Source organism: Mixophyes fleayi, chromosome 5 (assembly GCF_038048845.1).
Source record: "Mixophyes fleayi isolate aMixFle1 chromosome 5, aMixFle1.hap1, whole genome shotgun sequence".
Classification (NCBI taxonomy): Eukaryota; Metazoa; Chordata; class Amphibia; order Anura; family Limnodynastidae; genus Mixophyes; species Mixophyes fleayi.
This window is the reverse complement of record NC_134406.1, coordinates 271,906,654-271,919,312: the sequence shown is the minus strand read 5'-3', so window position 1 is coordinate 271,919,312 and position 12,659 is coordinate 271,906,654. Positions and strand designations below refer to the sequence as shown.

Genomic DNA, 12,659 nt, shown 5'->3' with positions numbered 1-12,659 from the left:
ATTAAACCTGGGTAATTGCATCAATATCTTTAATATCTGCGGCTATCTCCAATCTCTAAGCTGAGCGAGTTAAGTGAAGACGTTGTATTAGCTCCTTGCTTCATTTTGCTTTTTGGTCTATTTCCTTCAATAAACATTGCTGAGTAATTGAACATAATCGTTCAGATTCTATTAGTAGGATAATTACTTAAATATGAACCGATCGCCGGACACTTAAATAAGTCACCAGCAGCGAATAGTAAGTCTTTTATTAGACCTTGTGATTGTAGCTCGTTTCTGTGACATAACTGAAAATAAGTTCTATCAATCCCAGTGTACACAAGACCCCTCTTCTATGCACCTTCTAACTTCATCTATAAAAGAGATGTTTTATTTTGCATTTAATACAGAGGTCATTTTACTGGACGGATTCTCGTGGGGCAGCACGGTGGCTCAGTGGTTAGCACTTCTGCCTCACAGCGCTGGGGTCATGAGTTCAACTCCTGACCATGGCCTTATCTGTGTGGAGTTTGTATGTTCTCCCCGTTTTTCCTGGGTTTCCTCCCACACTACAAAAACATACTAGTAGGTTAATTGGCTGCTATCAAAATTGACCCTAGTCTCTGTCTGTCTGTCTGTGTGTTAGGGAATTTAGACTGTAAGCTCCAATGGGGCAGGGACTGATGTGAGTGAGTTCTCTGTACAGCGCTGCGGAATCAGTGGCGCTATATAAATAAATGGTGATGATGATGTTAGCTGATAAACGCTTATATGTTTATTTACAATGTATGAGTGCAGTTATTTTCCGCAAGGTGCGGCCGGACATCGCCAAGATCGGCGCCATATGTCTCCGTGGACTGTTCTGGTGACACATTGCGCTGAACTGAATTTCCCACAGATAAAACAAAATGCTGTTTATGATTTTTTTCTTTACAGAAAAACTTCTTTCTGGATGTTGCATTAGGGTTTAATTTACAGTGTTTAGAAAAACGTACTTCTATAAATCTGGCTTATATACCCTGGTGCGAGTCTAAATAGAGGACAACAGAAGGAAAGTCTCCTGCACCACTTTCTAACATAGAACTATATTTATCAAAGGGTGAAAAATGGGTGTTTTCATCAGCGAGAGGGCTTCACCCTATTTATCAAGGGATTACTACAAGCAACAGAATTTGTATTACGGGCCGGTGATATGATTCTCCGGGTTTCCCCGGTGGTTGCGTGCTCTTGCAAAGCATGGTGAACCCTTTTTAAAAACATTGTGGTGGAAGAAGTACCGCTGAAATACTCGTTCTGTTATCGCCATATCACCATGGCGACAACAGAAGAAAGTCATAGAAAAAAAATGCTTATTTTTTTCTCTATGATTCCATCAGACGCCCCATCCTCTAATTAACTGACACAATATATCTACCTATGTCTGTCCCCCCAGTGAGGGGAACTAGGACCCGTTCTAAGGTTACATGGATGTGCTCACCACATCGGTACTCTGTACGTGTTAAAAATTCAGTTTATGTGCGGGATGAACACTTAAACCCCCCCTATCAATGGCACATTCCAATTCAGGATCAAGGAACCCAAATAAAATTGACACAATGGAAGACCTTTTAATTATCCAATTATTCGATTTCAAGTGACAGCTGGTTGAAGGTAAACGCTGAATGCGATTCTCCTGTCTCTGCTCAATCCAGGATCAAAGCAGAATCATTTATGGACTTTTCAGTTTCTCCCCTTGATGTAAATCCCTCTTTTTTTTCTGACTTTTCTTGGCACTACGGCCCAATAATACCGAGGCAGCCATAAGACCAGGGACTTCCCCGCTGGCACAGGCTACGATATCTCTGCTCATTTCTCTGAACAGTTACTGTTCCCTTTGATGTCCGGAGACCCATAATTTACCAGGCGTGTTGTCTCTGTGAGCGATGTAAGCCTTCTATGAACACAATATGAGCAGATAAAGACCAGGATTACACTGTATTATGTGCATGGATGTCCGGATACAGATCTGCCTATAACAAACATGCATCACAACAGAAACATGTGTTTCCAAGTCTAGTAACCTGCAAGGACACATAACCCTGGAGTATTAATGCACGTTATTTACTATTCCAGGATACATGCTTTACCGAGTCCCCTCGTTGCCTAATTCATTACATTTCCCACTCTCCCACTTCCTGCATTATCCATCACACACACACAGACTTCCTAAAGATTTATGACATCCCTCCTAAACTCTTATGAACATGATATTTACAGTTATTTTCATTGTTTTGTGAATGATCAGTGATTCAGACTGAAATGAGGAATTTTAGTGAATTAGGGGTAGATTAATCAAAAAAATCATTAGATTAAAGTTATGAAGTTTAGCACATAGTAGGTCAATGTAAAAATGCTGATGTAAGCATTGGTAATGAAGTAACAGAATTAATAAATGGAATTTTGGATGTTAGTGAAGAATATTAAGAATACTATTTACAAATATCTTCATTAATTATCGTGATGATTTGGCCACCCCAACTTTAAAGAAGTAGAGAAGATTTGTAAACTGAGCTCAATTTGTGGGGCCCCAGAGCGGTCAATTTATGCAGGGGCCCCTCCACTAAAAGTTAATTCACTGAAGTGTTTACCCAATATGGGCATGTGGGTCCATGCTGATCCAGCCCACGTGAGTTGGGAAAATGCTGCACGGATGGCCTCCAGTCATACCTCTCAACATTTAGTATTACAAAAGCTGGACAAAATAAGCCCCACCCATTTCCCAAACTCCGCCCACATGTGTGTCTATTTGTGTAAAACCCCACCCACTTTCCTGTCAAGTTCCTGCCCTTATTGCAGTCCGTCAATCTGGATGTCCCTACAAAATTGGGACCATTGGGAGATACACGCCTACAGATGGTGCGTCCGATCTTGTTGGGCAGCTCGCACTCACAGCTCTCTGTGAACATCTCACTCCACTCTGCTACACCGTAAGTAGGGTGACGGGTGCCTGAAATGTTTTAGACCTCACCCAACCCTTTCCCCTGATCCACACTGATAAATTCCCAGTCTCCAAAATCACACCCCTAAGCCCCTTCTCCAGAGCAGAAATCTGAAAGATCCCCATGTTGAGGGTCTATGGCAGGGGTTGGCAACCTTTCTCTATTGGAGTGACGGCTAAAATCTAGTCAAGTCCAGGTGTGCCAGTTGTGTGTGTATATAAATATATATATATATGTGTGTGTGTATATATATATATATATATATATACACATACATATATATATACATACACACACACACATACACAGCTGCCTAGAGAAATTCATGGCCCCAGTACAGCAACTCCACGGGTCCTCCCTTATAGCATGGTTAAAAAAATGTTGTGCCGCCACAACATTTTTATACCATGCGAGTGGTAGTACAATTGGGGGCGTGGCAGTACATCATTGGGGGCATGTCTAGAAGGTGAAAAGCACCAGGCCACCCTCTTACAGAAAAATGCATTACTCACACATGCCCCCTTGCACAGCAGCTTTGCTTACTTATGTCCCCTCTGCCCACATGCTTTAATCACACTTGCCCCCCCCTCTGCCCAGCACCTTTAGTCACACATGCCCCTCTCCAGCACACCTTCTTCTTACCTTATACTCCACTGCACAGCATGGGAAGATATCCAGCAGCCCGCCGAGTACCATGTGACCACTGCAGTCACATGACCTGGCGTCTGAAGGTACATGAGCTGGAGGGGATTTAGCCACCACCGATCCCCCCTGCACTCAATAAAAAAAAATGTAAAGAAGTACTTTTAAGATATTTTTTTTTTTTCAAAATTAGGTCTCCAGAGGGGACTCGAGCCACCAAGCAGGCCCAGGCAATTTGTAGCCGCCCCCTCTCCTCTCAGCGGCTATATATATATATATATATATATATATATATATATATATAAAATTATTTCTCATTTTATGAGGCTAATATCATATTAACAGTAAGGGACCAGCAAAAAAAAAAATTTTATGCCGCACAATAGTGCCCCAGTTCACATACACTGCTGCCTAGAGAAATTCATGGCCCCAGTACAGCAACTCCATGGGTCCTTCCTTATAGTTAAGCATTATTTGTGCCCCCAATTCATCTTATGCCACATAGTTGTGCCCCCAATTCATACTTTGCCACAGTTGCCCGCAGAAACACATAGTATTTCACAGTTGCCCCCATAAATACATAGTATGCCACAGTTGCCCCCAGAAATACATAATATGTCAGTTGCCCCCAGAAACACATAATATGCCACAGTTGCCCCAGAAACACATAGTATGCCACAGTTGCCCCCAGAAACACATAATATGCCACAGTTGCCCCCAGAAACACATAGTATGCCACAGTTGCCCCCAGAAACACATAATATGCCACAGTTGCCCCCAGAAACACATAGTATGCCACAGTTGCCCCCAGAAACACATAATATGCCACAGTTGCCCCCAGAAACACATAGTATGCCACAGTTGCCCCCAGAAACACATAGTATGCCACAGTTGCCCCCAGAAACACATAATATGCCACAGTTGCCCCCAGAAACACATAGTATGCCACAGTTGCCCCCAGAAACGCATAGTATGCCACAGTTGCCCCACAAACACATAGCATGCCACAGTTGCCCCCAGAAACACATAGTATGCCACAGTTGCCCCCAGAAACACATAGTATGCCACAGTTGCCCCCAGAAACACATAGTATGCCACAGTTGCCCCCAGAAACACATAGTATGCCACAGTTGCCCCCAGAAACACATAATATGCCACAGTTGCCCCCAGAAACACATAGTATGCCACAGTTGCCCCCAGAAACGCATAGTATGCCACAGTTGCCCCACAAACACATAGCATGCCACAGTTGCCCCCAGAAACACATAGTATGCCACAGTTGCCCCCAGAAACACATAGTATGCCACAGTTGCCCCCAGAAACACATAGTATGCCACAGTTGCCCCCAGAAACACATAGTATGCCACAGTTGCCCCCAGAAACACATAGTATGCCACAGTTGCCCCACAAACACATAGCATGTCACAGTTGCCCCCAGAAACACATAATATGTCAGAGTCGCCCCCAGAAACACATAATATGCCACAGTTGCCCCCAGAAACACATAGTATGCCACAGTTGCCCCACAAACACATAATATGTCACAGTTGCCCCCAGAAACACATAATATGCCACAGTTGCCCCAGAAACACATAATATGCCACAGTTGCCCCAGAAACACATAGTATGCCACAGTTACCCCCAATACATTTTATGCCACAGTAATATCCCCAATATATATTATGCCACAGTAATGCCCCCAATGACTCTTATGGCCTCAGAATTGCAAAAAAAAAAAAAATTTTAGGACAATAATAAATGAATAAAAAATTATATAATTTTATACCTACCTCTTCCAGGCGTGAAATGGTCCACAAAGGTGCTTGGGAAGAACTGTGCAGCCGACACTGAATTTTTAATAAATGACAGCCGGAGAAGTGCTGAACTGTTGCGCTTGCGCAGCAGTTCAGCTATTCTCCGGCTGTCATTTAGAACAGTCGGACGGCGTGCCAGGACTCAGGCGGCTGCGTGCCAGGGGGTTGCCGACCCCTGGTCTATGGTAAAGATAAGGGGTACAAAAATTGGGTAAAAATTTGTATTAAGTAGTATTTATTACTGACATTTCCAAGCTACCGGCTAGTTACAGAGATGTATTGTGTATCTTCGTGTAATTGAAATTTTCCATCCATTCCGTTCCTGGACATAGTTCCGGTTGATAATACTAATCTGTAAATTGGTGCGTTCAGAAATATTCATGATATTGGGACAACAGATTCAGTTAAATTGAAAAAAAAAATGTGGTTTGAAAACATTTGAATTATTCCCTATAAGCAAATTCCTGTGCTTCATCCAAAACGGCCGGTCTTGTGGGGTGTTCCCGGTACGCAGTGGTTAGTACCTACCATAATTGGTCCAAGGAAGGACAACCGATGAACAGGTGACAGGGTCATGGGCGCCCAAGGGAGTTATTTTACTCTATATTCTAATTTTAGAATATTACTCATCCATTAGATCTGGGTGCAACCACTAAAACTCAACATTGGTAAGAGGAGAGAAAAAAGAGGTTTATTAAAGGTGGTGCACTAGATTCTCCCAAATTTCCTATTGTTAATTATATAATATTTATTTTTTATTTGTTAAATGTCTTGTTTTATAATGTAATCGTTATTGTGTTATACTCTAACATACATTTTATTTTCTGCTAGAAAGATATCAGAACACACAGAGCATCGCAGCTTGCTGCGTATGGGGCTGTGTAGCTGCAGACTGGTCAGAGTGCCCATGCTGACCCCCTTCCACCACCGAAAGCGCCTACAATGGGCACGTGAGCACCAGAACTGGACCATTTGTTATGGGCAGAGTAGTGTGAGATCCCCAACTGCTAGAACCGCTTTGCGAGATATTCATCTTTAGCAGCACCCATTTCCGAGGAACTTGTTACGTTCCACAGTACTCAGGTGCCTCAAGGACTTAGGCTCGGGTAGTAGCAGTAATTGGTCTAGCACCTGCCCAGTGGAGAGTACAGAACACAGTAGGAGGTAATGAGCAACCACGATATATTAGCAGAACTCTGAGCCAGACAGGCAAGGGTTAATGCGGAGTAGTCTGGCAATCGTCTCTGATGGAGTGGACAGCACACGGCAGCAGGTAATGAAAGACCAGAATGTATTTGGCAGAGCTCAGAGTCAGACAAGCCAGGGGTCAGGAGTAGAGAAGACAGTGGAATCCTTCAAACAATCCAGGTGTCAGGACAGGTAGCGATATGAAAGCAAAGATATTTAACAAAGTTGAGACTCAGAAGTGGAGAAGACAGAAATTCCTATAAACAATTAGGGTCAAACACCGAAAGCAGAACGGGTCAGGATAGAAGGCACACTTGTCAAGCAGGAACTATCACTAGCATTGGTATGCTGCCAGGAAGAGGTTTATAAAAGTAGCAGCACCAATCAGAACTGCAGGATGATTAGCTGCATGAGTGTGGCAAGTGACTGCACACCTGAGGCTGCCAGACAGAGAGCTGAATGAAGCTTGCAACTATTTGCCTAGCAAGTAGCTGAATCACTGAACTGTAGATATGATCCTACACATAGTAGTAGCAGTAATTGCACAGATGATAGATCAAACTAACAGGAGAACTCCTATTTCTTAACACAATGGAAGAAGGTGGCCTGGTCTGAAGAATCTGTTTTTTTTTACATGATGTGGACGACCGGCTGAGTGTGCATCGTTGACCTAGGGAAGAGATGGCACCAAGATGCACTATGGGAAGAAGGCAAGCCGGATGAGGCAGTGTGATGCTCTGAGCAATGTTCTGCTGGGAAAACTTGGGTCCTGGCATTCATGTGGATGCTACGTTGTCACGTAACACCTACCGAAAGATTGTTTAAAGACCAAGTACACCTCTTCATGGTAACAGTATTCCCTGATGGCAGTGGCCTCTTACAGCAGGATAATGCACCCTGCCACACTGCAAAAATTGTTCAGGAATGGTTTGAGGAACATGACAAAGAGTTCAAGGTGTTGACTTGGCCTCCAAATTCCCCAGATCTCAATGTGCTGTAAAAACAAGTCCGAGCCATGGAGGCCCCACCTGGCAATTTACAGGAGTTAAAGGATCTGCTGCTAACATCTTGGTGCCAGATACCACAGGACACCTTCAGAGGTGTTGTGAAGTCCATGCCTTGATGGGTCAGAGCTGTTTTGGTGGCTCGAGGGGGACCTTCACAATATTAGGCAGGTGGTTTTAACTGTGTTGTGACTGATCAGTGTATTGCCAATACTGGTTCTGTTTCTTAGCCTTGCACAGTTCCTACACATGTTGCTTTGTGCTAGACAAGTTACAGAGATAAGCTTATCAGATAAACTTAATTCCCTCTCAGGTACTTTGTATCCAGCTGTTTCCCCCAGTCAGTCAAGAGTTGCTAATGCTAATCCTGTAAACCAATTCCCTGGATTAGAACGCTCATGCATCACTAAACCTAAAGTGGATTCTTTGCAGGACTCTCAGTAGTTCCCAATCCCAGCACTAGACCTTCAGTGCCTTAGAGGTATAGGTGAAGATGAGGCGACAGTCCCTGTGATCAGTCACATATAGGTTTCCAGGATCTCCTAAGACTAGCACAGGTAATCTTGTCCAGTCCATGATCCATCCTAATAAGAAGAAGATCTATCTTGCTAGTTTGAAGGCACTTTGGAATCCTACATCGAAAACTTTGCATTTAGTTGAACTTTTTCAACCATCAGATGTTTAAATTGTTAAAAAAAAAGTGTTTTAATTATGAGCACCGTAATAGAGTTTGACAATGGTGGCAAAACGCGATGACCAGTACCACCTCAGAAATCGCTCTTTCCACAGCTGGGCGTTTTTAAACCCTTTCTCTCCATGGAGAGATTTGTTCCATGGCTTCTATTTTGTCAATTAGGTATAACAAATTTGAATGGCCTTTTCCAGGAAGCAGTGCCAAGCTTGCAAGGTTCCATGGCCAACCTTCTCTTAGCTCTTCGCTCTAAATAAATTAGATAAGGGCACATTGAACTAAAATGTCCCCAACTTCAGCCCTAATCGTAAAACCAGGCCGGTATTTTGCCTCTGAAGATTCACCACCCACCGCAGAAAGTGCCCTTGGTGTTTTTGCAGGAAACAACTAGTAGGAAACACTGTTTTCCTGTTTTCTTAATAAAAAAAATCCCCCAGACAATGGACAAATCCCACCGACACAGCGATCTTCACACCTCTTCCTTGTATCTCTACCCATCTTAAAAACATAAATCCGTTTATCAAATACCAATGGCGAAAAAACTGAAAGAAACAGCCACTTCGATACATTGTATTTCCAATACACTGAATTGTATTCATTTCAACAATGACACCACAGAGACCCTGCTACTAAATAAACCAAGATGTGGGGGGGACATTGTCTAATTCCCAACAATAGCCGAGTGTTTATTGTGATTCTCTTTTGTAAAGACAGCATTTCTTCCTGTTCAGCAACTGGACAACAGCCTTTAAAGTATAAAAGCCTAACAGAATAGCCCAGGATTAAGGACAATAAATGAAGGGAGAACTAGCAGAGGCGATGCTGCATGGCCCAATCCTTAGGAAGAATAGAGGGCTCTTAGATGCGTTCTGCGATGCTTAGAGACCTTACATATCAGAATATGGTTTTCGTAATATTGTACCCCGCCGCTAAAGCTGCCTGGAATCACGCCTCCAACCTGGAAGGGTGCTAATCATCAGCCTGGTTTATTCTGTACCACACAGAGCCCAAAGAGGGGGCACCAGTCTCTTGCATTGCAGGGGCTCCCCTGGCACAATGGAAGAAATGGAATCAGCCCAGCTTAAGACTGTTATGAGCTCTGGGTAAGAATGCTCAGCAAAGCTCAATGAGCTTCCCAAATTAAAACCAGCGGATAATCTCCCCTAGATAAAGTAGCAGGAACAGAGAAACATTTTTGTAGTGGGATCAAGAAATAATACATATTATTTTAGAATTTCTGATCCAGAGAGGGAGAAGACTATGAATGAATATTACTAACAGAGGACATTTGTGAATAGATACCATGGTCTATAGCTTGTTTCTATATACAGATAGGATAATTTATGAATGGATGGAGTAGTGCAATTTTGCGCAATGGCAATCGTTCCTCTCGTAGAGGACAATTCCACTCTGATGACATGTAGAACATTGCTCCGTGGCCGTTTCTTAAACAGGGAATGCCCCTTGTTTACCAGTTGACTCTCATTTAAATGTCCTGTAAAAGGAAATCTAATTTTTGCATGTGAATAAATAATCAAATCACATTCATACACCTATCCCGCCGTCAGGAGGGAGCGCCCCCATCTAGCCTAGCTGCTGTACACAGACCACTGCCTGCACTCACTATCATCTCCGGGCATGTACAGTGAAGCCCAAACGCAGAAGACCAGAGCTGGGGCGCAGGAGGAACCGCCCCCCAAATAAATTTTGCTATTTGGCCCGGCGATGTAATGTTCTGCCCCAGGTTGGCAGAACTCTCCCCCGACATTTTACCTTACCCTATGCACTGTGGATGCCCAGCCAGTGCCGTAACTATACATTTTGGTGCCCTGGGCGAGACAGGCAGGGGCGGTCCAACGGCTGTTAGGGCCGGTGTAATATTTCTTATTTATTTTCTTCGGCCGCATCACATGACATGCGATGCGGCCGTGATGCGGCCGCGTCAGCGCACAGACGGCCGCATCACATGACATGTGATGCGGTCGCGTCATCAATAACGCGGCCGCATCGCGTGACACGGGATGCGGCCGCCTGTGCGCCCCCCGGGCTTAAACGTGCCAGCCCGCGCCTGGAGACAGGGCACCGGCGCCCCCCATCTAAGGAGGGGGGAGTGGGGGGGGGGGGTAGGAGGAGAGAAAGAGAGAGAGATTTTAACTTACCGGAGTTTGATGCTTTAGCCCTTAAGTTTCAGGAAGTTCGGCATTTGGAACGCAAATGCCAAACTTCCTGTCAGTGGAACGCACATGCGTTCCACTGCGGAACTTAACGGCTGAAACATCAAACTCTGGTAAGTTAAAATCTCTCTCTCTCTTCAGCCCTTAAGCGAAACTTAAGGGCTGAAGGCAGGTAGCGGGCTGCTGCTGCGCCCCCTTGGCTTTGCGCCCTGGGCGACGGCACCGCCCGCACCACCATCGTTACGGCACTGTGCCCAGCAAACAAGGATCAATGTGCATAGGAAGGTGTGCAAATGGGGGAAGAGTATCATTGCATCCTGGGGAAGGGGCAATCGCAGGATTTCTAGAGGGGGGGGAGTTTACAAATGTTTTATTTTGGAACAAAGCAAAATAAAACAAAAACAAACTTGCTGAATAATCCAACAGACAGTATTTTGTAGATAAATTGTATGATTGTAAATAAGAACATACTTGCCAACTCTCCTGGAATGTCCGGGAGACTCCCGAATTCCGGGTAGGTCTCCCGAACTCCCTGGAGAGCTGACAGTTCTCCTGCATCTGCCCACTTCCTAGTGAAGTGGGCACATGCACAACTGGTGCAGAAGCAGCGACTGAGAGGCGTTTTCTCCACTGTTTACACTTGCCAGTCTGGTGTTCACTGGAGCCCCTAGTGGTGGGGACAGACTTGGCCGCAGACTAACAGAGGGTCGTGAAGTGCGTACCGGCTGGGGAAAACCCAGGAAAGCGGAGTGAAGTCCAGGCTAGGGTCGAGGGCCGGCAGCAGACAGCGAATCCAATAGACAAGCCAAGGTCAGAGGTCACAGGCACGATAGCAAGGTCTAAGATACAGGCAAGAGAGATCAGGGTCACGAGCAAACAGGCAGGGTCCAAATCCAAGCAAGGGGTCATACACGGGAAATCCAACAGAGTGTCCACGGGACAGGGACAGGGACAAAGACAGGAACTAGGATCAAGCAGGTCAGCAGGACTGTGGCGAAAAGCTATAACCGGCCGTGAGGCTGCAGACCTCACTGCCTAAAATACTGGTGGCCACCAATCAGAGCCCAGCTCTGCAAACGCCCACAGGAGGCACCAATCAATGGACCAAGCCCCCTTCATTAATCAGCCCACAGGCTGCCTATTTGCGCGCATGCGCCTGGCTTCCAGCACTGCCAGGACGCAGCAACGGCCGGGCAGGAAGCGGAAATGACATCCCGGTCATCAAGGTGATGGCCGGGACGCCAGGGGGAGCCAGAAGCGAGCCGCGGCGGCTGTGAGTACTGCCGCGGCTCGTGACACGATCAGGAAGTGTTCGTGAAACCTGGTAATTCTAAATTATTTTAATATTTTAAGTTTAAATTTTATTTTATTTTATTTTTTAAAAACTGACCACCATTGGGATTCTGAGACTGCATGGTCAGGGGAGATTTTCTCAAATGTACAGCATGAGCATGAAATAATGAGAAGTGGTACTGTGCAGTGACCATATGTACAGCAGGAACATGACATCAATAGAAGTTGTACTGTGCGGTGTCCATACATTCAGCATAGCAAAACAGTTCAGAATTGCATACAAAACAGATATTAGGCAGTAGTGCTATAGTCAGACATGCAAATTAGAATTAGAACAGTAAAATGTTCATAAAGGTAATAAAATGATTGAGGCATAAAGTGATCTGTACATTGATGTGATCACTGCTTTAAATAAATCTGACCAAATTAATATTACTCTACAACACTAATATTAATCTCCCCTCACATCCAATTAAAATAAAAACTATTAAGCTTGGTGTTCTAATTACTTACCCAGCGCCGCACATCAGACTGCAGTGATAACAGGTGATTTACTTTATGTATTTTCAGATAAACACCAGAGCAGGAAATATAAAACTGTAAAAATAAGATACTAGAGACAAAAGAGATGGCGGCCATTTGGTTGAGGTCACTGTTCATGAAAACATATGCAGATGCTCATTGAAACGTGTCCCAGGCTGCAGACAATGTGTTACAGTACATTTAATACACCTATTAACTGACAGGTTTCATGATTAGCGTAAGGAGGGTGTCTGGGTAACTGGACCCCTCCAAGTGCACCTAATTGCACGCTGGGGTGTGAATCTACATTTGCACAGAGAACCAAAGCCACTGCCACAGGGCTAAACGAGGGGCCCCGTTCTACAATGCGCCAT

At 44.6% G+C, this 12,659-nt stretch overlaps 1 long non-coding RNA gene across 1 annotated transcript in view; it reads right to left on the bottom strand.

Moving 5' to 3' along the window:
* LOC142157907 (uncharacterized) overlaps positions 1-12,360 on the bottom strand; it is a 118,980-nt gene extending 106,620 nt beyond the window's left edge. The window contains exon 1 of the long non-coding RNA XR_012692690.1: positions 12,277-12,360. This is a non-coding gene — a long non-coding RNA (uncharacterized LOC142157907). The remainder of the gene's footprint in view (positions 1-12,276) is intronic.
* Between the last annotated feature and the right edge of the window lie 299 nt (positions 12,361-12,659).